Raw genomic sequence first — 24,498 nt, 5'->3', positions numbered from 1 at the left:
TATATTAAAAATGACAATTTGAGCCTTGCAGATTCATGTCCACAGGTGCCCAAATAAAATAAAAAGGGGGGGGGGGTGCAAGGGGCAAGCTTGTTGGTGTGTTATAAAATAACTGACTTATCATCGGTGTGCTGACAGGTGATGTGTAATTAAATCACTGTTGTAATATTAATAATGAGTGAGTCTGCACAAAGGAATTTCATACAGCTAAACTAGCTCAACAACTAGAGGCAATTAAGAAATATATCCACATTCGTGATTCTGTCAAATGGCAGATACAACAGCATCAGGAAGCTCAAGTGGCATTTACAGAAGGTAAAGAGCCGCTATACTTGTTATCTTTTTAGGGATGTGCTTGGATTTTGCCCTCAAGCTGGAGCAGTCATAGGATATATAATAAATCGCCACGGTCGGAATTTATCCCCAAGCTGGGGTAATCGATGGGTAAAGTCTTATCCACAGTCGGGGTTTTATTCAAGCTTCAGGTGCAAGTTTTTGTGCATCTCCATGCCCTTGCATAAAACACAGTTACACGTTTTTTTATATAGATATTTTTCAGTTGTAGACAGGAATAATAAGTATTTGCGAGTGTTTGAAATGAATGGGTTCATTATGAATTGAGTGGCACTACATTTCAAAAGCAAAATTGGATTGAAATGCAAGAACTGTAGTACGGAATTAGTGTTGGTTCTGGATCGTAGAATGGAATTGTGTGTGTGTGATTGGATTTTTAACGTAGCTTGAATAATTTTTCAGTCATATTGCTACGATGTCTGCAGTGTGGCAGTTTATAGTGATGTATAGCACTGGGGCATCATGCTGCAAACATGTAGTATGATGTTGCACCCAGTCACATTATCCTGACACCAGGCCGATCAGTCCTAACACTAACCTCTTAATGCTGAGCGTCTAGCGAGGCAGCTGTTAATACCATTTTTGTAAGTCTTTGGTATGACTTGGCTGGGGTTTGAACCCATGACCTCCCGCTTCTGAGGCGGACGCTCTAACCACTAGGACACCGGAGTGGTCAGAATGGAATTGTAACAATTACAATGGAAGCAATTTGTATTATGCTTGTTGGGGCATTCCTCACTGATGGCTGTCAGTGACATCATCATGGGAATGTGTAACAGCCACATTTTGTAAGAACAAGGTGTAGTTGGTGAACAATACAGACACTTTTCTGCCATTTCCACTGGCATCATCTCATATGATGTTATTTAAAAAAACTTCCTACAACATACTCACAACATATAAAACCTATATGCAAATCTGATGAAAGCTGCTTGTGTTTCTGAAACACATATTTCATACTGGTGGCAAGAATGTCCAAATCTACATTACAAAAATGAAAACATTACCATCCATCTAGGAGTTGCAAATGTATGAAATCCTCTTGTTGGGTAGTTTTACTAACAGGCTTTACAGCAGGGCCTTCCATTAGATTTAAATGTGGCAGGTAAGTTGACAAAGTAGGGTGGGGGGTTGGGGGGACCTACCCCAATGGGGATAATTCATTTTTTTTTTAAAGTAGCATGGTGTAAAGTAAAAGTAGATGGGCTGATAAGGAATCCACTGAATTTACAGACTAAAGGTTCAGACATTTGTTTTTAAGAGAAAAATGAAAGAAGGAAACAATACAACAGATATTTTAATATGACTTTAATGTTTATTTTCTAGATTTAATTAAGATTATGAATCAGAATCAGTCTCCAACTCCACTGTAAAGTTTATCTATTACTTCTTCTGCTCAGGCACCTGCAAATTAAAACAAAATTGTAATGCTTAAATAAAGTCATATCATCTCAGCACTAGTTACATATGCAGAAGTCATGTTAATCAGCATTATAAAAATGTATGAAATTTTCTTCACTGCACTTGTGCTTCCCTTACTATCGTTAAGCCATGATACAAGATAACTTTGCACTTACTTGTCATTTCTGGCAAGTGGATGGTGCAATCAATTTGCACAAAGATGAATTTATTTCATCCAAATGTTTCATGTGAATAAAAATTCCAAATGGAGGCACTTGTCCGATCAGACAAGATATATGCATATTGTAGTTAGCTGGACTCTAGCTCTGATAGTCCTGGGCAATAGGATAAGCTGATTTTGTTATCAGTTTAGAAATGCATCCGCTTTGCAAATACTATGCTTTAAAAGACGAAACTGAATCCAATATTGATGAAATAAGAGTCATTTGGATTACCTTGTTTTTTATCATTCTGCGTTGGTTGGGTGCATATTTGAGGGTCTCTGATATGGTCTCTTCCATTCCATTTGCCTTTGCTTTGCCATTAGTTTTCAAGCAGGCTTCTGCATGAGTAATACAATGTTTTAAAATAAGTTTCACAACAAAGGATGCATTGCATTTTTCTAAATGCCAGCAATAATCAATGGAATATTTTTAAAACATGTACTTTGAAATGTGTCTCAAGTTACTTTATCAATTCATTTAAAAATCTCTGGCAAGTCACATGAAAAACACAATTTAAATCAAGCCATACTTACTTATCAAAGACTTTCTCATTCACATCCTTTACCTCACACAATAAATATCAGCAACACCAACATTAAATTCACACAATCAGTACAAAACCTAGGTGTTACTCTGGACAGTACTCTCACATTGCACCAACATGTCATGAACATATGCAAGGCTGCGTATCTTGAGCTGAGACGCATCAGCTCCATTCTCAGATATCTTTCAGTTGATGCCACTAAAACACTTGTGTGTTCATTACTGCTTTCAAGACTGGACTATGGTAACTCAATTCTGTCTGGTTCATCTTAATATCTACTGCAGAGACTTCAAAAAGTTCAAAACATAGCTGCTTGGATCATACTTAGAGTACCACAATCAGAGCACACCTCCCCGCTGCTCTGTACCCAACACTGGCTATCCATTCGATCCAGAATCAAACACAACATTAGTTCTCTGTGCTACGTTTCACTGACAGACTCTAGTCCAACATACCTATCCGACCTCACCTATGTGTACACACAAGCAAGATACTTACACTCCTCTTCCGACAATCATATACTCATTATTCTCACTATGAAAACAAAGTCACATGGACAGCATTCTTTTGCATACCAGGGCCCAGCAACATGGAATGAATTGCCCACTGAACTTAGACACAAAGACGCAGTGATCCCATTCAAGAGTGCTCTCAAAACTACTTATTCTGACTACAAAAACAAACTTAATGACTTAATAATGTTAACTACCTTAAATATTCTCAGCATGTTTTTTATGTTTTCTAATTTCATGGTGTTTGTTTTTGTAATCATATCATTGTGTATGTTTTTATGTTGTCTAATGTTGCAAAGCGCTTAGAGCTTCTAAAGATTAGGCGCTATACAAAGTCCTCATTATTATTATTCTTATATTTAGCTTGGATGAATATTTTTTAAATCAGTGGCCATAACTAAAAAATGGGATTTTGTTTTATGATCATAAAAGTATGTTGGACACCATCCATGATGTACAATGCTGTCTGACATTTCTATGCACCTAAGGTTTCCATCTCAAATATTAAAGCAAAATGCATACCGAATTTGACAGATTGATGAAAATAAAAAAAAGCAATGCTTACCATTTGAAAAGAGGCAATTGTCACTAGAATATTCTATTCAAAATGATATTAATTTTGGACACAGGGGATACCACCCCCATGTTTTCCTGACTCGTGATATGTCGGCCTATTCTGTGCACAGCTTTAAAAGATGTAATGTTTATCCATCGAGCTATAGAAATGAAATACATTTACTGTAGACTGTTTCTGTCAGCAGTTAAGTTGAGTAATTAGGTCAGGTTTATAGCTAGTTTACAAAATTCAATGTAGAATGCCAATAAATGACAAGATATATTTTTGCAAACTAAAGTGATCTTGAAAAAAGATTAGTAAAGTTTAACATTTTATAAAAAATAAGCTATTATGTGGAAAAGAAACAACAATGAAATAGGATGCAATGTGTTTACGTCTAGTTTTGGAAGGTACCGTCATAATTGTACCGTAGTTTAATGGGTGGAAAGGCCATTGAAAGGTAAGGGCAGTGCGGAGACCATCGAGTATGTTCCAGAATAGCTGAATCTTTGTAGATACATAGATCCATTCGTAACTTCAGTCCGCAAGCGAAACACTGTACTTCGTATCCCAATCCTGACTCGGGTCCGAAGTAGACAAATCCTGTTCTAGCTAAAACATACGAAGAAGGTAATCCTTCCCTATCCGTAGGCCATTTTTGAAACGTGTCCAATCGACGGGCACAATCACAATAGTCAGGTAAGAAGACTGGAAAATGGTAGGGTTTGAACTTGGAGTTCTCACTGGATTTCTCACTCGATTCTTGCTGCGGCGAAGTCATCCTTCTGGTGGGTGGCTATCCTCTTACAACCAATGTTTTATACCGACATGTCCATACGGCAAAGTAAAGTGGGTGGGAAGCCGCACTCGCTTCTGCTACACGATTTGATAGACTTTTTCCAAGGGTCGACTGACGATGTGGTGTGTGGGTAAACGTACAATCTTGTTGGGTTGATAGGTGGTCACTTTCTCTAGACTGCAAGGCTTCTTTCAATATGCCAAAGTTGACCACTCGACTGGTACGATAATTCAGAGTAAGTCCTTTCACTTTACACTTCGTGTGCACTTCTCCTTGTTTGTCCCAGTATTCGTAGCCGTAATTTTTGGGACCACCACTAACGAAACTTAGAATCTTGTCATCGGGGTGCTTGTCTGTCCAGGCTCCTAAACGGTCTCCTTCGATGTCAGGGTGCTGTTGACTCGGGTGATCGATATAAATGCAACTGTCCATGTCAAAGTACAAGACACGTTCCCCTAACAGTTCTAAAGCTTCGTACAATTTTAAGCGAGCATGAGCTGTCATGTAAGCTGCAATGATGACATTTCCAAAGGGGACATCTTCTACAAAGTTCAGATCTTCTTCGTAATTCACCAAGATCAAATCCTCACGAACGACGTCCACGTGTTTCATGAATTTGGCTTTGTCGTGAATCATCTGAAAGTAGCGGGAAGGTTCGGTCAAATACTCCGTCTTGGGTAAACACGGTCATTGTGCCATTTTACCCCACAAGCAATTTAACATCACTCTGGCAAACGATCGCCTGCCTTCGTTTTTCTCAATGTGAATTAAAGTAATGCCTTCTTGTGCCCAGAATTTCTCTCTGAATGTCTTTTGGTCTTCGGGAGTGTGACACCAGGACAGATAGCCACTGGCTTCTTGCTCAGTTTCAAAAAGGCATCCACGTAGTCTGCGAAAATGCCTTTCTGCGTGGGGTCACCCTTGTGGAATTATTGTGTCTTGGGAAAGTGGCAAATTTCGTACACTTCTAACAGTTGGTATCCCATGTTCAGAGCTTTGAACAATTCTACGCTGACCCATGTCCCCGTCAAGGCCCGTTCTTCCTGGGTGTGATGACAAGGTTGATCTTGGTTGCACGTTTCAGCACAAGTACGGCACAAAGGAAACACAAGTTTGCCTTGGCAATGGCGAGGTAAGACGGGATGGTATAGGTTCGTGGGAGGCAAAACTTTGCACTTGATCAAGCCTTCGTATTGTCGAATGTTTTTTAGGTCGATGTGTTCGGTGAACAATTGTGGGTGCCCTGCAGGAAAGCAACAATATTTGCACACATAGGGATACAGTGAACACACGTCCAAGTATTTGATTTCTTCTCCTTTCTCTTCGTCAGCTTGGTACAGCAAACAGGTGGCATTGGTCCTTCCTCCGTACAAACTATTACTTGGGTTCAGAGGGTCCATGAACTGGTAACTTTCCATGAGGCGTTTAAACTCAGAATCGGTGTTCAAACGGTGATTGTATTTGTGTTCCCACATTTCCACCACTTGCTATCCTTCCTGTTCTAACTTTAGGCGTGGCTGACAAATGGCCTGGTACAAGTCTTCCATGGTTCGTTGTAAGAACTGATTTTTAGTGCCGCGGTCAGGGTAACAGACGGGACATCCGTGAAATAAGCAACCGTTAAACTCGTACATGATCTTGGGGTTTTCTAAGTCCCAGCCATTGACCGAATGCATTCTGATGATCTTTCGCCCTGTCCGTTGCGGGCATGCAGAATCCATTTGTCTTCCTTGTCGCACAAGTAATGCAACCAGCATGGGGCTTTGACCGAGTATTGACGTTTGACATAGTTGGTCGTTTGAGGACTGATGACAGCCACAGTGTTTTCAAGCATGAATCGTTGTCGGTAGACTAAGGAACACGCTTTGGCAATGGTGCAAGCCTCTTTTAAATGATCAACCCCTCCGTGTTCCATGAACAGTTCTCGAAATTTTCCACAGCATCGCCGTAAAATGTCCATGTCGGAACGACGATACTTTAGCATTTCTTCCTGAAAGTCGAAAGGGTCGGAGGCGTGAGCCTGGTACCAAGCGTAGAAAGTTTCTCGTTCAGTACGCATGTTGTCAGGGTCGTAATAGTGAGCCTGAGGCAAATGGGGTAGAACGGCGTTTTGATTGGCTTCTGTATTGAAAAAGTGTGGAAAGTACCCTTTAGCCATTTCTGTCATTCCAAACATTTTAGGCATTCGACTCAAAGGCATGGCTAAGTAGCTCATCGAATCTTTAAACTGCACTTGTCCCACTTGCATGAAAATGATTTTGGCTCCGTTCAAAGTGATTTTAGGACGCTCGATGCCACGTTCCGTATAACATCTCAAAAGAAACTGTCCATCGTATCCGGAGAAATTGTGAGCCATCACCGTGGCATGGTGATGACAATCTCCATAATAATGTTCGATGTCCTCTTGGCTCCACGTCTTGTCGATGGGGTCTAAGACCCATTGTGTGAAATCGGCTAGTGTGTTCAGTCCTTGAAAGATTTTTTCACGCCCTCCAGGAATCTTACTGCAGTGAGGGCAATAACTCAAGATAGGTTCTTGAATCACTTCTCGCACGCTCGATGAGCCACGCAGAAATTAGGAATGTGAATACTGGTCTCTTGCATGCATTCGAAATCGAAAAAGATGAAATTGCCTTTCTTCTTCTTGTGACCATCCTCTTTCTCTGGTTGGGATTGGTATTTTTGTATGTAGCATTGGTGTTCCAAGTCCACAATGCAGTGACAAATGTGACATTTTTTCTTTCCTGAACATACGTGTGCCTTGGTACTGTTGATACATAGACCTTGTCCACACATTGGGCACAATCTCAGGAGTTGACAAGCACATTTCTTCTGTGAACCTTGCATCTTCAGATGTTGTTGGTAACAGGCAGGGCTGACAAATGTGCGCAGACAAGCAGGACAATGCACTGGTTCTTGCCCTTCGCTCAGACAGGGTTGAGAGGCCAAACATCCTGAGCATTTCGATCCACAATGTTTGTGTTGCTCTCGATTATTATAACCATCATAAGTCACATTTCTCACAGTAATATTTGTATCCCAGGAATCCAGTGATAGTGGTAATGGTATCGAAATGGTCATCGTGATGATAAAGGTGAATGTATTTTCCATCCTTAAAGTCTTTCCCTCGAAACAACAGAGACCCGCGCACTTCTTGAGGGTGCACTTTCAAGGTGTATCGTGGAGCTAGGGCATCTTGCAATTTTTGCATCTCAGGAATGCCACAGGATGTGTCTTTGGACAGGCATGCTTGTTGTAACAGAAGTTCTGCTTCATTTCGTTGTTTGGCTCGGTTCGATTTTCGAATGTTCTCCCAGGCTCTTTTCCATTCTACCGTGTCGTTCTTGTCGGCATAGGTTCATCCCACCACGATGGCTCGGGCTAAACACATGTGATCTTGAAAATTGTTAATTTGGACAAGACTTGTTTTGGTAATGCGAAGGTTGTTGACCAATAAGGTCTTTCTGCATTGTCCGGTCCCTTGAGGAGGAGAGACGTGGGTCATGTCCAGTGTGGCTTTTCCATCGGTGATGTCAAACTGGTCATTAGATTGTTGCACGTGTTGAATCTTGTCCATGACTTTGGAAGTGGTCAATTCTGCAGGGCTGCTAAACTCGATCCAAACAGGGGATTTCAAGCCATCATGTTGTATGGAAAGTCTCAAGCGATCATCTTCTTTGGGTTGACATTGTCGCTTGAGTGTGGTGAGCAAAGAATCCCACATGTCGGTGATGAACCCTTTTGCTTTCTCTAACAGTACTTCAGACTTGAAATCTTTAAACTTCACTGTGTATTTGTAAGCCGTAGTTCTAAATTTTCTAGAGGGACGCTTTTCCGTCTCTCGAATGTCATAGTACTTTTCAGGGTTGACTAAGGGTGGTAAACTTTGTTTAGAGGGTTTGGATTCTGGTTCACTCATGTCCTCTTCAAAATCACTGGCATGAATTTGTGCCAAGACTTCAGCCCTAGTACGAGGCGATAGATCACGTTTCTGCCTCTTACTTTCTTCTTCTTTCTTCTCAAATGAATTGGATCATTTCATCTCGATAGCAAAAAGTCAAATGACTAAAGTTTAAACACCATGGATTAATTTATAGTCATAGCAGACCAGCGTATATAAAGGGTATGTTTCTTGTCCTTTCACTATTCATTTCACTCTCAAACTGAGCACAACAATGGAAGAGACTACCAAGATCGAACGTTTCATCAGAGCTTTGCGAGGGGTCATTAGAAAATTCTCTTCAGACCAGCCGAGGGACTACTCTCCTTCCTTTCAAGATAAAAGTCAAGATACTTGCTATATCTGTCAGAAGAAAGGGCATTGGTCTTCAGAGTGTCCAGACCGTCAAAAAAGAAAAAAAAGGGGTTAGAAGAGACAAAAGTCAAGATACCTGTTATTATTGTCAAGAAAAAGGACATTGGTCACCAGACTGCCCAAAAAAGAAACAAGAGGAGTCAGAAGAAGAGAGGGATTCTTCAGAGGAAGAGGAAGAAGAAGAGGAAGAAAACAGACAGGTGAAGAAAAAGAAACAGGAGAAGAAAAGAAGGGAAGAAAGTGAAGAGGAAGAGGAGGAAAAGACTATGACGGTGAAGAAATTAAAAAAACAGAGAGTGAACAATGAGACAGAATAAGTCTATGAACTTTTTAAAGTGCTCTGTTGTGAATTGTGAATTGTAAATATTTATAAAAGAATAAATTAATTATAAAAGGTAAGTGTCTTTGGGTTTTGATTTTAAAATAAGAACCTACACTCACGCACACTCATACACAGACAGGTACTATTGGGTAAAATGGTTTTTATTAGTTATTGGCAATTGAAAGCCTATCTCTTTTCGAGAGACGTGGATGGCCCTGAAAAGGGCCTTTTTTGGTGTAAGGGGTGAGTTTAAACAATCAACTTTAACTGTCTTAAGCCTTTGCCATGGCCAAGGCCTACTTCTGGACTGCGTACTGTTGATGATGATTTCGTTGAAATCACTAAGGATGGTGCAGTAGGCGTAGTCACAGGGTTGGAGTGTTTAGCTTGGGAAGGTCGTATTCTCTTCGGCCGTAATAAAGAAGTCTGATACATCTGTTTCAGACTTCTTAACTAAAATGTCTAACAGTACCGTGACCGTTTGATTTTGACACCCTTGTTTCTTTGCTGCTGCGTCTTCTTCTTGTTGTTTTTTTCTTACCTCTTCTTCTTGCTGCTGTTGCTGTAGGAGAAAAGCTTGTTCCGCTTCCTTTTGCTGTTGTATAAATTTCTCCAATTCTTCTTTCTGTCTCTGTCTAAAATTTTCCATGTGCGGTAATGAAGGAGAAGGTGACGAAGGTTCAGGAACAAATTCTTGCAAGGTAAAAAAATCCACAAAATCCCAATTCACCTCTTCTGAAAGTAAGTCTGGGTTCCCTTGGGTAGTCTCCACCATCAGTGCACCCAAACTGATCGTTTTCTGAGTTTCCGTCATGTTGAAAAACTGTCGCTTAGATTGACTACGCACAGGCGCTAGCGAATCTATATAGACTATGTGACGTCACAGACTGCTCTCTTCGGATTGGACGTGGGCTGACTGAATTTTGTAACGCGTGTTTGGATTGGTCAACAAACTCAATCCGTTTCAATCCTTCCTCCCCCTATAAATAAGTACAGTTCACTGCATTCCTTCACCTGTTACTCAGCACCCCAACATGTGGACCGATGTACAATCTTCAACGCTTGTGTCTTCGATGATGTTCCGGACGGACATATCAATGTATGTCCGATCCAACTGGACAGTTATCCACAGGACAGACACCAGCCTGTGGATGCGAAGAATCTTATGTGGAGCATCAAGGATGCCTCAAAAGAGTCTTAATCTATGGTCCTGCAGTCAGGCACAGCCTAAGGTCAAGAAGAAGATGTCACAGATGCCCTTTATGTTAAGGGTATATTAACATAAAACCAAAGGCCCTTTTCAGGGCCATTCCTATCTCTCGAAAAGATCTTGACTTTCAATTGCCTACCCCTTTTTTTATTTTTTTGTTTAAAAAAATAATAAAAAAATAGAGACCCCTCCCTGTTTCAATTTTCGCCTGTTCCATTTTCATAGACCCATCAGGTCGGGACCTTATTAAAATAGGGTCCCGACCCTGTTCCATTACCCCTAGTCCCAAGACAGTCCCACGATTTATTCCCCATGTTCAATTTCCCTTGTCCCTAGAGTGAATAGTTTTTTTTCTTTCTCCCATGTTAAATTCCCCTTGTCCCTAGAATGGATATTTTTTTTTTTTCTCCCATGTCAAATTACATAGTCCCCAGAGTGGATATACCCTTTTTAACATGGAAGTTCCCTAGTCCCTAGACCGTCCCTATTCACTACTACCATTGTCATTACCAGCCTGAAACCCAATTTAATGCCATTTGTATAAATTCATTTCAAATAAATATTATGATATAGTTGAAGTGTAAAGTCAAGCAAGTATTCTGTTTGCAGATTTTACATTTTAGATATTATAGTAAAGTCATAATTTCTCTTGTTTAGTAAACTTTATTGCAACTGGTTCCAAAATAGTAAATCTTATTTAATGTTCATTCACCAGAATAGGTATTAATACAATCCCGAATTAACTGTATGGTACTAAAATATACCCTGATCTTGTGTGAGATTGTAATATACAGAACTATACCTCAAGACAACAATAATATATTGAATTTATATTGTATCAAGACTGTCATGGTTATGAACTCCAACTTTATTCAGGTTTTTTCATAATAAATGATCATCTTGTGCTATGGTTGAAAAGAAATCAAAGTTCAGTTTAACTCCATTCTCTCCACATTTGTAAGTTGTTAAGAGGCATACTCATCCTCAGTGTTATAGTAAAATGTAATCTTATTTGGATCAATCTTGGTGGTGTAATATATGAATGGAGAAAGAATATTATCATCCAGATTAAAATATGTTTTATTCAGACTCTACTAAAATTTTTAGTTGGATATGGGTTACGGAGCCTGATGTGTACGAACAAGGCAATGTGTACCATGACCTTTTTAATTTAACATTTTAAACTCCTGCAGAAGAAAGAGATTTTTTAGATCCATTAATCTGTATTAACAAAAACATTTCTTCAGTATGATTTTCAATTACTTAGTATTGACAAAACTCATATTTTAAAGTTGTTGTTTTTTTGTGTTTGGTTTGGCCTTTTATGGTAAACCAACACAAGTAAGTTATTTAGTGCCAAGGCACTTTAAGTATAGTGCCTTGCCCAAGGACACACCATGGTAGCTAACCCAGGTTGGTCTGATGGTAGAATTTGAACCTACCTTATTTCACAAGTCCAGAAAGCTAACCACTGAGCCACTACAGCTCCCCATCTTATAGTGGAATGCTGGTATACTTTATGATCAAGAAGGATGGGTTGGGGTATGCATGTTGCATCTGAAAAAAGTGATGGAATTTTTGTATACATAATATTTTAGTCATACAATATGAATCATTTTCTATAGATTTAAGATGTATCAGATCAAGTTAAGAAAAATCATATATTCTGTTTCCTGGGAATGTACTAAAATTCACTGTTATTGTTTGATTTTTTGGTAGTAAGCTTACTTGGTATTTTTTTCTTTTTAACTTGAATACCTAATTTGTTAACATCCTATTCTAAATCTTCAGAGTTCTGTCTATTAAGTGACAACTGTTGATACATGTAGGGAAGTTTTTGTTTATATCTTTTGATTTTTGTGATTCTGGAAGTTGCAGTATTTGTTGTTGTATTATAACCATTTCAGTAATTTAATGAATGCAGAGTATACTGCTCTATAAATGAAATTTAAGTGAAAATAATGTAAAAGTATGTTTCACTGCAAATATAAATTGTTTAAAATAATATATCATTTATCATATGACTATTCAATTGTGGTAACTAGTATTCCATCCAATATCTATATATTAAAATATGTCTTTTCATACAGCTGGTGATCATTTAGATACAAGTCCAATTGAACATAATCAAATTATCAATGCAGGTGTTTTTATTAGTAGTAGTATTGCAAGTATAAGTGTTAGTATTAAGATTTCATATACAGGTATGATAAGTGTATCATAATGTTTAAATGATGCTCCTTGTTACAACATAAAATATGTTCATTGAAACAAATGGTTCACTGGTAAATTGGCAGCAAAGGTCTTCACTGAATTATGTTGCATAAACTATTTTACAATAAAACATATATGATGCATCTCAATTATGATGAATGTGAGGAGGAGGATTAATAATAATGCAATTTAAGTTATCTTCATAACATAAGTTCTAGCAGATGTGTAATTTTTATGTGGTTCATCATCAGTTTGAAACTGGTCTGTGATTTCTGGATCTGGACATACCTGGTCCCCTGCTGTTGTGCTGCTATGGTCTTTACAGTTCATTAGGATATCAGTTACACTTGGTTTACATTTAGAACCCCATGGGATGGAATGCCCAGTTTGAAACTGAGAGAATGGTTAATTATCCATAATATAACTCCTGCAGTTATTATTAGGTTTGATATCAAGGTCTTTCTTTAAAAGCTTTTCAACTCAGGTTCTGTTCTACCATACAGATAAATAAAGTCAAATTCAAGGCTTTCAGATTTGTCCAGTTTGTTTCATGTGTTGCAGCAGACAGACTGTATATTGCCACTGTACCATATAAATATCAGTGCTTAGTCTGCTCTCAGTTGCTGTGGTTTGATTAGTTACAAGTGTCATCACATGTGACTAATTATTGACCAATGTAATGAAACTTGTATAATTAGAAGGCTGTATTTAAAAACTCTAAAGATCTTAAAAAGAAAATTGGATCGGGGTAAGTAAAACCTTTTACTTTGACCATTTGGCTAGAAAATAATTTTCAATAAGTTTAAATTGGATAATAGTAATATAATAATTAATTACACAAATCAGAATAAAAGCTATTTGCATATCCCCTTACAGCTGTTGCTTTTTCATAGTACTAAGTAGAATAAAGTATAGTTAAGACAGATAAAGAAATATCCCGTCATATATACCTTACATCAAATAAAGAAACTCAAGATGGATAACAACAAAATTAATGTCACATCATCAAATAGTTATCTCAGCTGCCTGGTCAACCTAAAGGCAGATAAACTAAGGCAAACTTACTCCGAAGCAGTCTCATCCCCCCTAAGAGAAAAATGACAGATACAGTTCTTAACGCCAATTTTCAACTCGACCCCAACTGACTCGATGAGTAGACTCTACCTGTCACCAAGCGTAAACGAGAATGTGGACAATCTACCGAGTAACCGCAAAACTACATCCGACATGAGTACCCAAACTGAGGAACAATACTCAACAAGCACAAAAACAACCCAGACCACGCTGGTTAAAAACACTAGCAGCCAGGGGACTCAAACTGAGAACCTACTAGATGAAACAGAACGCCCTCACCCTACCACAAATAAAGCAGTCACACACGACTCAACAAAAGGTAAGAATAATAGGAAAACCAAATCCCAAATACCAGTTAGAAAGAATAAGGAACACACTAACTGTCAATACAAGACCCAGCAAGCCGGTTATGGACAATGAAACAAAGTCAGCTAAAGAGACAAACACCAGGGAAAAAAGACCAGTCTGCAAAATATCCAAAACAAGAAACACCCCGCTGAACTGACTCTCTTCGTCAAGGGAGTAAATTCCAAAATAACGAAGTTAGCCTTTAAAACCATAGCATGGCAATTGAACAAACATCACCAAGGAGAATTCACGCTTAAAAGCACTAGAGACGACTTGCTGATAATCAAATGCACCACTGAACAACAGATTGCCAAATATATGGAAATTGAAAGAATAGGCCAAATAAATGTTCAGGTCACTAGACACAACAGAACAAAACAACACATAGACCCAAACCCCCCAAAAACACACAACAAAGGAGTCATATACGTATCAACTCAAAATAAAACCAATGAAATAGTAGACTACATAAGGAGTAAAGGACAGGAAGTAGAGAAAGCAATCCGCCTAAAAGCAAGAAGGGGAAAGGATAGCACTGCAGTGGTACTCTTTTTTAAGGGCGCCACCCCAGAAACTATCAAAATAGCCGAAAAACTCGAGGCTAAAAAAATTTTTGCTTTCAAAAACAAACCACGGTTCTGTGGCAACTGCAAAAATTGGGGGCATTACTCTAAGAGTTGCGGAAACCTATTCCGGTGCAATCAATGTGGTCTTCACCACCCAGACCGGAAAACATGTAGCGCCACCAATCAGCACTGCGCTAACTGTATTGGTAACCACAAACCAAACCACGCAGAATGCCCCAGGGCTCTTAGAGAAGCCCTAATAGTCGAATATATGATCTCCCATGGGGTAAACTATAAGCAGGCCAAAACAAAAATCAGGATACCAAAAACAAAATAAATAGGTAGCACCCTCACTGGTAGGAAACACGCATAAAATGAAAACAACAGTAAATTAAACAAACTATTAAGACTTTTTGCACTAGAGATGGATTCCAGAGCAGAAATCAAAATATGGCAATGGAATGCACGCGGCCTTAGGGCCCACGCTGACCAACTAAATAACAAAATACTTGAACAGGAAAGAAAACCTGATGTTATATGCATACAGGACACCCACCTAAATGATACCTCACGTATCCCAAACATCATAGGCTACAACACCAAATACCTAAAGCATCGATCCCCCACAGCAAGAGGAGGGGGGTTAGCAACCTTTGTTAGAGATGGAATTACATCAGAAATGCATAAATTAACAGATAGTAGACTGCCCAATGACTTCGAAATACAGATAGTCAAAATAACCGCTCAAACTAAGCAGGTACTAATCGTTAACCTCTATGAAACAAATGAGCAGTGCAATTTAAGTGCAGACGAAACAATCAAAATGATTAAAGACTGTGGAGAATGGGTGGTAATATGCCGGGACTTCAATGCGCACAATGAACTATGGGGGAGTCAAAAGACGGACATTAAAGGAAAAATTGTAGAAAAATGGGCACAAAAATGCAACTTAGTTTTTCTAAACAACGGAATGCACACCCGGACAGATGACAGAACAGGCCACACATCAGCAATAGACCTATCTCTATGCACACCAAGATTAGCAGGCATTTCTGATTGGCAAGTTGATGAAAGCGACCCTATGGGAAGTGACCATTACCTTATAAATATAGAAATACAAATTAGAATACCTCAAAATAAAGCGTCCTTCACACCAAGATGGAAATACGAACAGGCCAACTGGATTAGGTTCAAACAGATAGGTGACTCAATCAACCCAGAAACCATATATCACCGGGACATTGACACCTTTAATGACAAATTAATAGAAACCATTAACACAATGGCCCAAGAAACAATTCCTAAAACTAAAGGAGTAGCACCCAAACCCACGGTGCCCTGGTGGAATAATGAATGTAAAATAGCAATTAAAGAGAAAAAAAGAGCTCTAAACAAATTCAAAAGAACTAAAAACAATAGGGACTTTAACTACTACAAGGAAAAGGAAAAAACTGCCAAACAAACTATTATGATAGCTAAACAAAACTCATGGAGAGAATTCTGCTCAAAACTAGATATTAACACAAAATCGAAGGAGGTGTGGCAAAGAATTAAAAAAATGAGAGGCAAAACTAAATCAATAACCCCCAACATACCTGGACAAAACAACAAACATAAGGCAGAATTATTCGCAAACTATTTCGCCAACATGTGTAGCAATACCAACTTAGAGGATAAGTTTAAAAATCATAAAAGGCAATTTGAGGAAAGCAACTCTGACAACATAAAGGAAGCAGGAAATAATGACGGCCCACTAAACCTTCCGTTTACAGAAGCCGAATGGAGAAAGGCCCTCGCCGGCAAAAAGACCACATCCCCCGGGGAGGACACTTTGGGGTATGAAATGTACAAGAACCTACCCAAAAAACTTGTCACAATTGCACTTAACCTCATTAATAAAATATGGGAAACCGGTACCATACCTATAAGATGGAAAAAGGCAGTAGTGGTCCCGATTCTTAAGCCTGGAAAACCCTCAAGCGATATAAAATCATACAGGCCCATATCACTAACAGACAATATATGTAAAATAATGGAAATTATGGTAAACAACAGGCTGAAATACCATTTAGAAAGCAAAGGACTACTAGCTAATACACAGAGCGGGTTTCGCAACTACCGAAGCACAATAGACCAACTCATGAGACTAGAAACCGCTGTCAAATTAGCATCTAGAGAAAAATTTTAAAAATCCAGATATGTTACAGCCATCTTCTTAGACATGGAAAAAGCATATGATCTAATGTGGACTAAGGGACTGATAAGTAAACTTAAACCATACGGAATAACTGGCAATATATACAAATTTATTGCTAACTTCCTAACCGATAGAAAGATACAAGTCAGACTAGGACAAGACTACTCCGAACGATACAAACTGGAAAATGGCACGCCACAATGAAGCGTAATCAGCCCAACTTTATTTAATATAATGATAAACGACCTGGAAACAGCGGTAAAACCCAACCACCTTGACTTATCCCAATTCGCCGATGACAGCGCCGTATGGAAAACTGGCAACCCGGCCAGCAGAGAAACGACCAAGCACCTACAAAAAGGACTAAACGATATAGGAAATTGGACAGATAAATGGGGATTTAAATTGTCACCTCTAAAAACAGTAGGCATAGTTTCCAATCCGGGAGGTGGCCACCCCCCACCCACTCCAAACTTAACCCTAAAGGGGGTACCCATCAAATTCGAAAAACAAGCAACACTCCTAGGTATGGTATTCGACCACGAACTCACGTGGGCAGCTCATATCCAAGAACTCGTAACGAAGTGCAAACGAGACATCAACCTCCACAGAAACCTCAGAGGGGTGAATTGGGGGGTTGATCAAAAAACACTCGTTACCCTATATAGAGCACTTATAAGAGCAAAATTGGACTACGGTTGCCAGGTATATGGAGCGGCGAACGCCACGTTACTAAAGAAACTAGACACAGTCCAATCAAAAGCGCTAAGGGTATGCACCGGCGTCCTAAATGGTACCCCCACACAAGATATCTTAATAATAGTAGGAGAACCCCCGCTAGACCTAAGGCGGAAGGAATTGATGCTGCGATACTCGACTCGAATATCAATACACCAACCCAACCACCTCACGCTACAAGCCCTCTTAGCATGCGACAAACCATTCGATACAAAAGGAAAAAATAAAAAAATACCTAGTGGGAAAATAATTATAGAATTAAAAAGGAAATTTCAAATAGCAAATATCAACCCAGAAAAAATAAGGTACTACCCAGACCCCCCGTGGACCTGTCCCACACCACAAATAGATCTTAGCTTACGTAAACTAGGACAAAAACAAAATGACCCGATAGGACTAAGAGCATCAATACTAACGTACATTGACAACAAATACGAGACATACACGCAAATCTTCGCAGATGGATCAAAAACCAAAAATCCAAATAAAACTGCAGCAGGGATAGTGATCCCAAAATTAGATGTCACCGTTGGAAAAAGACTCCCAGACCAATGCGCTATATACACGGTAGAATTCATGGCAATACTAATGGCATTAACATACATCAAAACATACCCCACAACTAAGGCAGTCATTCTAAGCGACTCTTACAGTGTACTACAATCGTTAGCAACGGACCAATCCAAGAGCAGACCTAATATGATTAATCATGCAAGATCGCTACTTAAAGAGATTGAAAAAAACAACAAACACGTTGAATTCGTATGGATACCCTCTCACATCCATAATCCCAGGCAATGACAAAGCAGATGCAGAAGCAAAAAACGCCACAAACGAACCAAAAGCCCAAAATATAGCATACAGCGTCACTGAAATCAATAACATGGGACAAGATCAATGACATGTGGCAAGAGCTATGGGAAAAATCGGATGCAAACAGTCTAATACACACGATGATGAAAAAAGTAAGTAGAAAAGTCGAAAGTCCGACCTTCAAAAATCCATACGATATAACAATAATAAATAGAATAAGAACAGGTAAAACACTATTGGCAGGATGCGCAGGGAAACACATAAAAAGGGGACCAACCGAAAACTGCCCCTACTGCCCAACTCCAGAAACAATCGCACACTTAATAAATATATGCCCCAAATACAACCAGGAAAGGGCCGAACTAAAATCTCAACAGGAACAAATAGGAGAACGGTGGACATACCCGGAGTTACTTGTGGCAAAAAACAATAACATAGGAATGACCTATAATAACATCATGACATTCATTAACAAAATAGGCAAAAGGAGACAAATCTAAACCGAATGAAGGGTTGGGTATAAAGAGAGACCATGTAAAGAAATTAAAACCAATAAACCTAAAAGATCGAACCCAAAAAGAAAAAAACCAATCAAAATATTACAAATCACTGTTTGGGAATTGTGACGGCCGGCTCGGGCTAGTGGGTTCACAGACTGACACCGCCGCTCATAACCCGAACAATAAAAACCAGATAAGGACGAATATTACAAAATCACTGTTTTGGAATTATAATGGCATGCTAGGCCCCGTAGGTTCAAAAAAAAAAAAAAAAATATAAAAAAATAAAAATAAAAAAAATATACATTAAAATAAATCACAAATAGCTAAGCTAAACAAAAATAACAGGTAAATAGCCAAGTGGTCAAAGCGAAGGGAAACAAAGGCAATCAAACCACCTCCCTCGAAGAAAACATCTCACGGCGAACATGGCAGTATCAAAAGGACGAGAAGACCAAAACAGAAACGGACACGGGATAAGGCAGAAAGAGCTGAAATAAAGAAGAGCAGGAAAAGGCACAGAATGAAGTTAAACGTCCTAAGGCAGTAAAAGAAGAAAGAACAGGACACTTGCAGACCTTGGGGAATGAAGGCAGAAACAATGAAAAGAGTATGCCTCAAATAATCAAACCACCCCCACCCCCCAGTATGAAAAGAATTGCCTTCCCGAAATCAAACAAAATAAATAAGGCCACCCCCCCCCACATCTACTTATAAGTGTGAATGAGAAAGTGAGCGTGAATGTGTGTTGTCGGGATATGTGGGAAAAGCAGAAAAACGAACAAAAATGTCTATAGCCATCACACAAATATAGCATACACACTCCCTACCCACCTTTTTTTTCTTTTCTTTTCTTTTTTTTTTTCTTTTTTACAAACAAATTTTACCACATAGGGCTTTCATTCTGACCCACGAAAGCCCTCTTTTGACCAACAACTTACTGGCCCTGAAACACACTGATTGGTTTAAAGCCACACGTACGAAATACTTAACCAAATTGAGATCTCCAAAACAAAATAAAGGGCTACTAAAAGCCTACTAGATGTGAAAAAATTTCCGGAAAATTCAAGTACGCAAAGTACACAAAATTTAATAGACCTTACAAAAGATAGGAAAATTCACAACTCAGGAATATCTGAAGCGTATGTGACAATCACATGTTTGGCAAGATAGTACAGGAATAGCCCAATAAATATAGGGAACTGGGCATTGATTGCAACGAAAATTTAATAATACTGCTGCTGGTGTGCTTCGGTTACTGCCTGAAATGAGAGAGGAAGGAGATGCAGGATGCAGAAACAGACCACCAACGGAGTACAACGATGGAGAAGGTTGCAGCGACGAGAGCCTGGGCGGGACCTTTTGGGGCACCTGGGCTTCGGCTTGCTTGCTTGGGGGCATTGTATAAGTTAATCGCTAAATTCAAAAAGTACACAAACGTGTACAAACTAAACAGTCGCACATACCGAAAGGTGCACGTGACTTTAATCCAATGAATGAATGAAATGTGTGCTAGAGGGTAGGGTTAGCAGTTATACTCCCAATTATGTTTGTGATGAGCAAAAGCAGCTGCACAAATTTGAGCTTTTAGTTTGGTTCTGGTAGGGTCAAAGGATGCAGGTACATTTTACATTAATTTTTTACTAGAAATAGCTATTTTCAATATTTTTCTGTGACAAGGCAACTAAAAGAATCAGTATGTGCCTTATGCATGAATAAAGTTCACTAGTACTATAACAAATTAGCATACTTTTCATCACCCCTCTACCATCAAGATTTTTTTATATTTACCTCTGTAGCAGACACAAATAAAAGTCGGCAGCTCATTTGCAGACTAAGTTACGCATATGATCTCCAATGCTCATCTAACTGTGACAGGCAGTCACCAACAAGCCAACCTATTTCCATGCCTAACTCAAAGTAAATCTGAACCACATTATAGATTTAGCTTATGTGTAAATTTATAAATGCTAGGCTTGTGATAATTAGGTTCATGCCTTCTACCTTAAAAATTAGAGGGATGTCAAAATACGAAACTATCCAGTGAGACCTATGATGTTAATTTTAATCCCTATGGGATTTGTGACATAAAAAACCCAAATGCTTTATGTATTAAAAGGTAACTAATGGGGGCAGGATCTGCAGTGAATCAATGGTTAGTATGCTAGACTCCTGATAAAAATGTTTGTGTTAAAATCCTGTTATCAAGTCAACCAGGTTACCTACTGCAATGTACCCTTGCCTTACTCCAATTCCCTCAGTACTCAGTAAACAACTAGTGTTGCTGTACATAACAAAACCAGTCCATATTGATTTTACATATTTTACTAAATCCTGACAAAAATAATTCTCTAAATAAAGAATGATTAATATGTGATGGTCTCGCATGTAATCAAACTCTTCCAAGCTTTTAATGATATGAACCGATTTATCAATGTTTATCAAATTTGCATGAAAAACTATTTCTTATTTGTCATCAAATATGTTCAATGTTTTGATCATATAAGCATTTCTGCTACATTAAATCAAAATAATCTTTTTGTCAGAAATAGAGCCCTTATAGTATTTGCAAGGTCAACCAATCAGATGCAGAATTTGAGTTTAATATGAATGAATATTTTTTTTACAAAATTGCTCTTTTGCTATATCTTGATGAGATAAATCTATTCACCAAGTCTGATGAAATTAATGAGAAATAGTTTTAAGAGCAGTAGCAAGAATGGCTAGTGAGATGTAGAACCACCACATTATATGCATAGATTTTGCTTATAGCCTCAGACATACAAGCAAATAATTAAACAAGTCAGATCTAAATTGGATCATAAACACTGTTGTGCAAATCATAAGAAACTCTGCCAATCAGATGCAAGGTCACTTCACTACCATACCTTTATCACACTCATAATAAGCATCATTGTGAAACTTGACTCTATAAGCCCAATGGCCAAGCATGATCAAACTTGAATCAGCAGTAGTGGTTATAACCTCATGTATTTGTATGCATCTTCACTTCTTCAATCTAGATCTCATTTATATAAGCATGTATTCTACGTTTAGTAAAAACTGCACTACATGTATAAATATTGCATGCGGTGGTAACATACTCAGATGAAAGATCACCTTATTATTATTAATGGTTAACACTCATCAAACTTCAAGGACAACTTAATGATTTTAGCCTATATTGTGGAAGTATGGCTTTTAGGCTGGTTAAAAAACTCAACTAATCTTATACATGATCACATGTATATACTTGGATTTTCCTCATTATTAGATTTATCCAAGATGTTGATTTAAGCCCAAAACCAAGTTTTATATAAACAAATTGATCAGAACTATGGACTCCAAAGTAGCTAATTTCTTACTGTTGAAAGACAGAAGGGGATGTGAAATAAATAACACACTCTGGACCATTACATAAATCCACTTAGCCTTTTGACCAGTTGAGATAAAATATCAACAATAATGTTAAATAAGATTGATAAATTATGTTTTCTCACATTACCTCTAGCCCTTTTCAACATGGATGGTATTTTTCTTCCACATATGTCAGCTCTTAATTAGTGGCCCTTTCCCATCATGAATGTTGTAGGTGAAACTCTCAGAATTAGGCTTTTTAATTTATATCTGTAGAAGAAAAAAACTATTGGTCTGCATATATCAATGTCACCATTTCTGTATTAGATTAAAATACCATATGTGTGTGTGTGTGTGTGTTAATTTTAGAATTTAAGCAAACTTGTCTCCATGTGTTTATTTTAAAACTGATGATGATAACACATAACAGGTTCAATGGATAAAATGTTATTTCTTACTTCTTACAACTGCTCATTATATCTGAATTTACATTCAATGTTTGTTTTAATTAACATATTTGGGATATTGGGCAAATTATTTATTTTGTAGTTTATCATTATATCATTTACCAGTCTTTGATCATTCAAATATGTAATATAGTACCATTATACTGACTTCATATTCTATATGATATCCCAGCAATACATATTAAGCAGATAAGTGCAAATAAAAATGTTCAGAATGTAAAATTTACTCCAAGCTCAAAGAAGATCAGCAAAAGATAATATCCAACAAATTACCAAACAAAAAGCGAAGTTAACGCAGTTACCTTTATTATGATGTCTCCAACACCAACGGTACTGTACAGCTACGTCTTCTGAGTTTTACCGTCATCTTGTCTTTCAAACCAGAATTAATTTCTTGAGCTCTTACAAAATGAAGAAACTTTTAAATACTATAATTTAAGCAGCTTCTTTACATGCCATCAGATAAATTATGGCACAGTGTTATGTCTGTCAGCAAAACGCAACTTCACATTTGGACGGCGCGCTGTGTGGGCATCGCCGACACAGCAACTGACATGAATTCTCTATTAGCAGACAATGATTCGGAATAAATCCTTCGCAAATCTAACATTCTCGATTTTTCATAGTTCCACTTTTCATTGTTGCATCTGTTTGACTGTACAATTGCTAATGATGTTCAATGAATCAACTTCAATTCATCTGCTGTCTGAAATCCCGGTTCAGTTGGTATTTTCTTCCGCGCATGATGCCGTGTAAATAAAAGATACGGTCGACATTCAAAGTGGTTTAGGTTAATTTATTATTTTTCTTTATTAAGGTCATTTGCAGAAAGTGTTTCGCTAGGGTGAGAAAAAAAAATATAACAAAAAGAAAACTTTCTTTTCCAACGCTAATACTGTATATATTTCAATTTGTGATTGATGCTATAAATAAAAAAAAATGATAATAAAGCATTTTAGCCCGTGGCTTCGGCACGGCACTCGTTTTTGTGGGTTTTTTAAAATGTTGTTAGTGTTGTTTTGGGGTTGTTTTTTGTGTGTGTACCACACTAAAAAACATACCAGGTATTAGGCCTAACGTAGGAAAAGAAATTATCCTCTATTTATTACTATTCTTACTGTCAAATGACGCAAAAGTGATCAAATTGCTATTAAGATTTTGTTTTGTATAACACTTACCGCTCGTTTTCCTCGAGATAAAGCAGCCACTTCAAAATGATTATAAAATCTGTGACAGATGAAAAACGTGGTTTAAATAATTCGTAATCGCCTGCCTTAAAATACTGTAGGAATTTGCTAATGTATTTCATGGCCCTCGTTTGAATAGATACCAACGATCATGTATATGGACCAAATTTTGTATATTCCTGCCCACAATCATGTATTTTGTATTAAACCGTATATTACACGAGCGCTCTGTGGCAAACTCGGGGGGGGGGGGGGGGGGGCGGGTCTCTATTATACCCAGAGGCGTAGCTATGATATTTTGCGCCCGGGGACGAACTATAAAATTGGCGCCCCAGCCCCCTCCCCGTTTAATCACATTTTTGAATATTACACCTTGTTTACTTATTATAATGTAACGTTGTAAGCCTCATTTTGGCGCCCCTGTACCTTGGCGCCCGGGGACATATGTACTCCCCTTCCCTCCCCCCCCCCCCCAGCTACGCCTCTGATTATACCTGCTGTATCAGTTGAGAAATATATTGAACAGATCAGGCCCCAATACTCTCGCTCTGAAAAACATTAAAATAATTATATGCAGAATATCGGTAGGTCTCCCTCTTGCCAAAAATGTCAGCACCATATATATTTTGCAAGTAATGTAATGGGTATAATAACACACACACACACACACACTTTTTTTTGGGGGGGGGGGCAACGGACAGATGCCCCCATTTCCCCCAAAAAATAAAAAGTATTTTATATTTGTGTATTTCCCCCTCAGATGTGTTCTACGTTTTATTAAAACAAAATTTTATATAAAA

The 24,498-nt window shown here is 38.3% G+C and overlaps 1 protein-coding gene and 1 long non-coding RNA gene across 2 annotated transcripts in view; both read right to left on the bottom strand.

Annotated features, from left to right (window-relative positions):
- LOC149799267 (cadherin-99C-like) overlaps window positions 1-24,498 on the bottom strand; it is a 218,348-nt gene that overhangs the window by 60,425 nt on the left and 133,425 nt on the right. The window lies entirely within an intron of this gene.
- LOC149799268 (uncharacterized) lies at window positions 1,648-23,353 on the bottom strand. The gene is made up of 5 exons (XR_016421127.1): window positions 22,814-23,353; window positions 22,193-22,314; window positions 11,680-11,794; window positions 2,211-2,317; window positions 1,648-1,758 (listed from the first exon to the last, which is right to left on the bottom strand). It is a non-coding gene; the product is annotated as an uncharacterized LOC149799268 (long non-coding RNA).

This window comes from Sinohyriopsis cumingii, chromosome 5, assembly GCF_028554795.1.
Source record: "Sinohyriopsis cumingii isolate HCF-2022 chromosome 5, ASM2855479v2, whole genome shotgun sequence".
Lineage (NCBI taxonomy): Eukaryota > Metazoa > Mollusca > Bivalvia > Unionida > Unionidae > Sinohyriopsis > Sinohyriopsis cumingii.
Note: the sequence above shows the minus strand (reverse complement) of the source record. Positions and strands in the feature narration are given on the sequence as shown.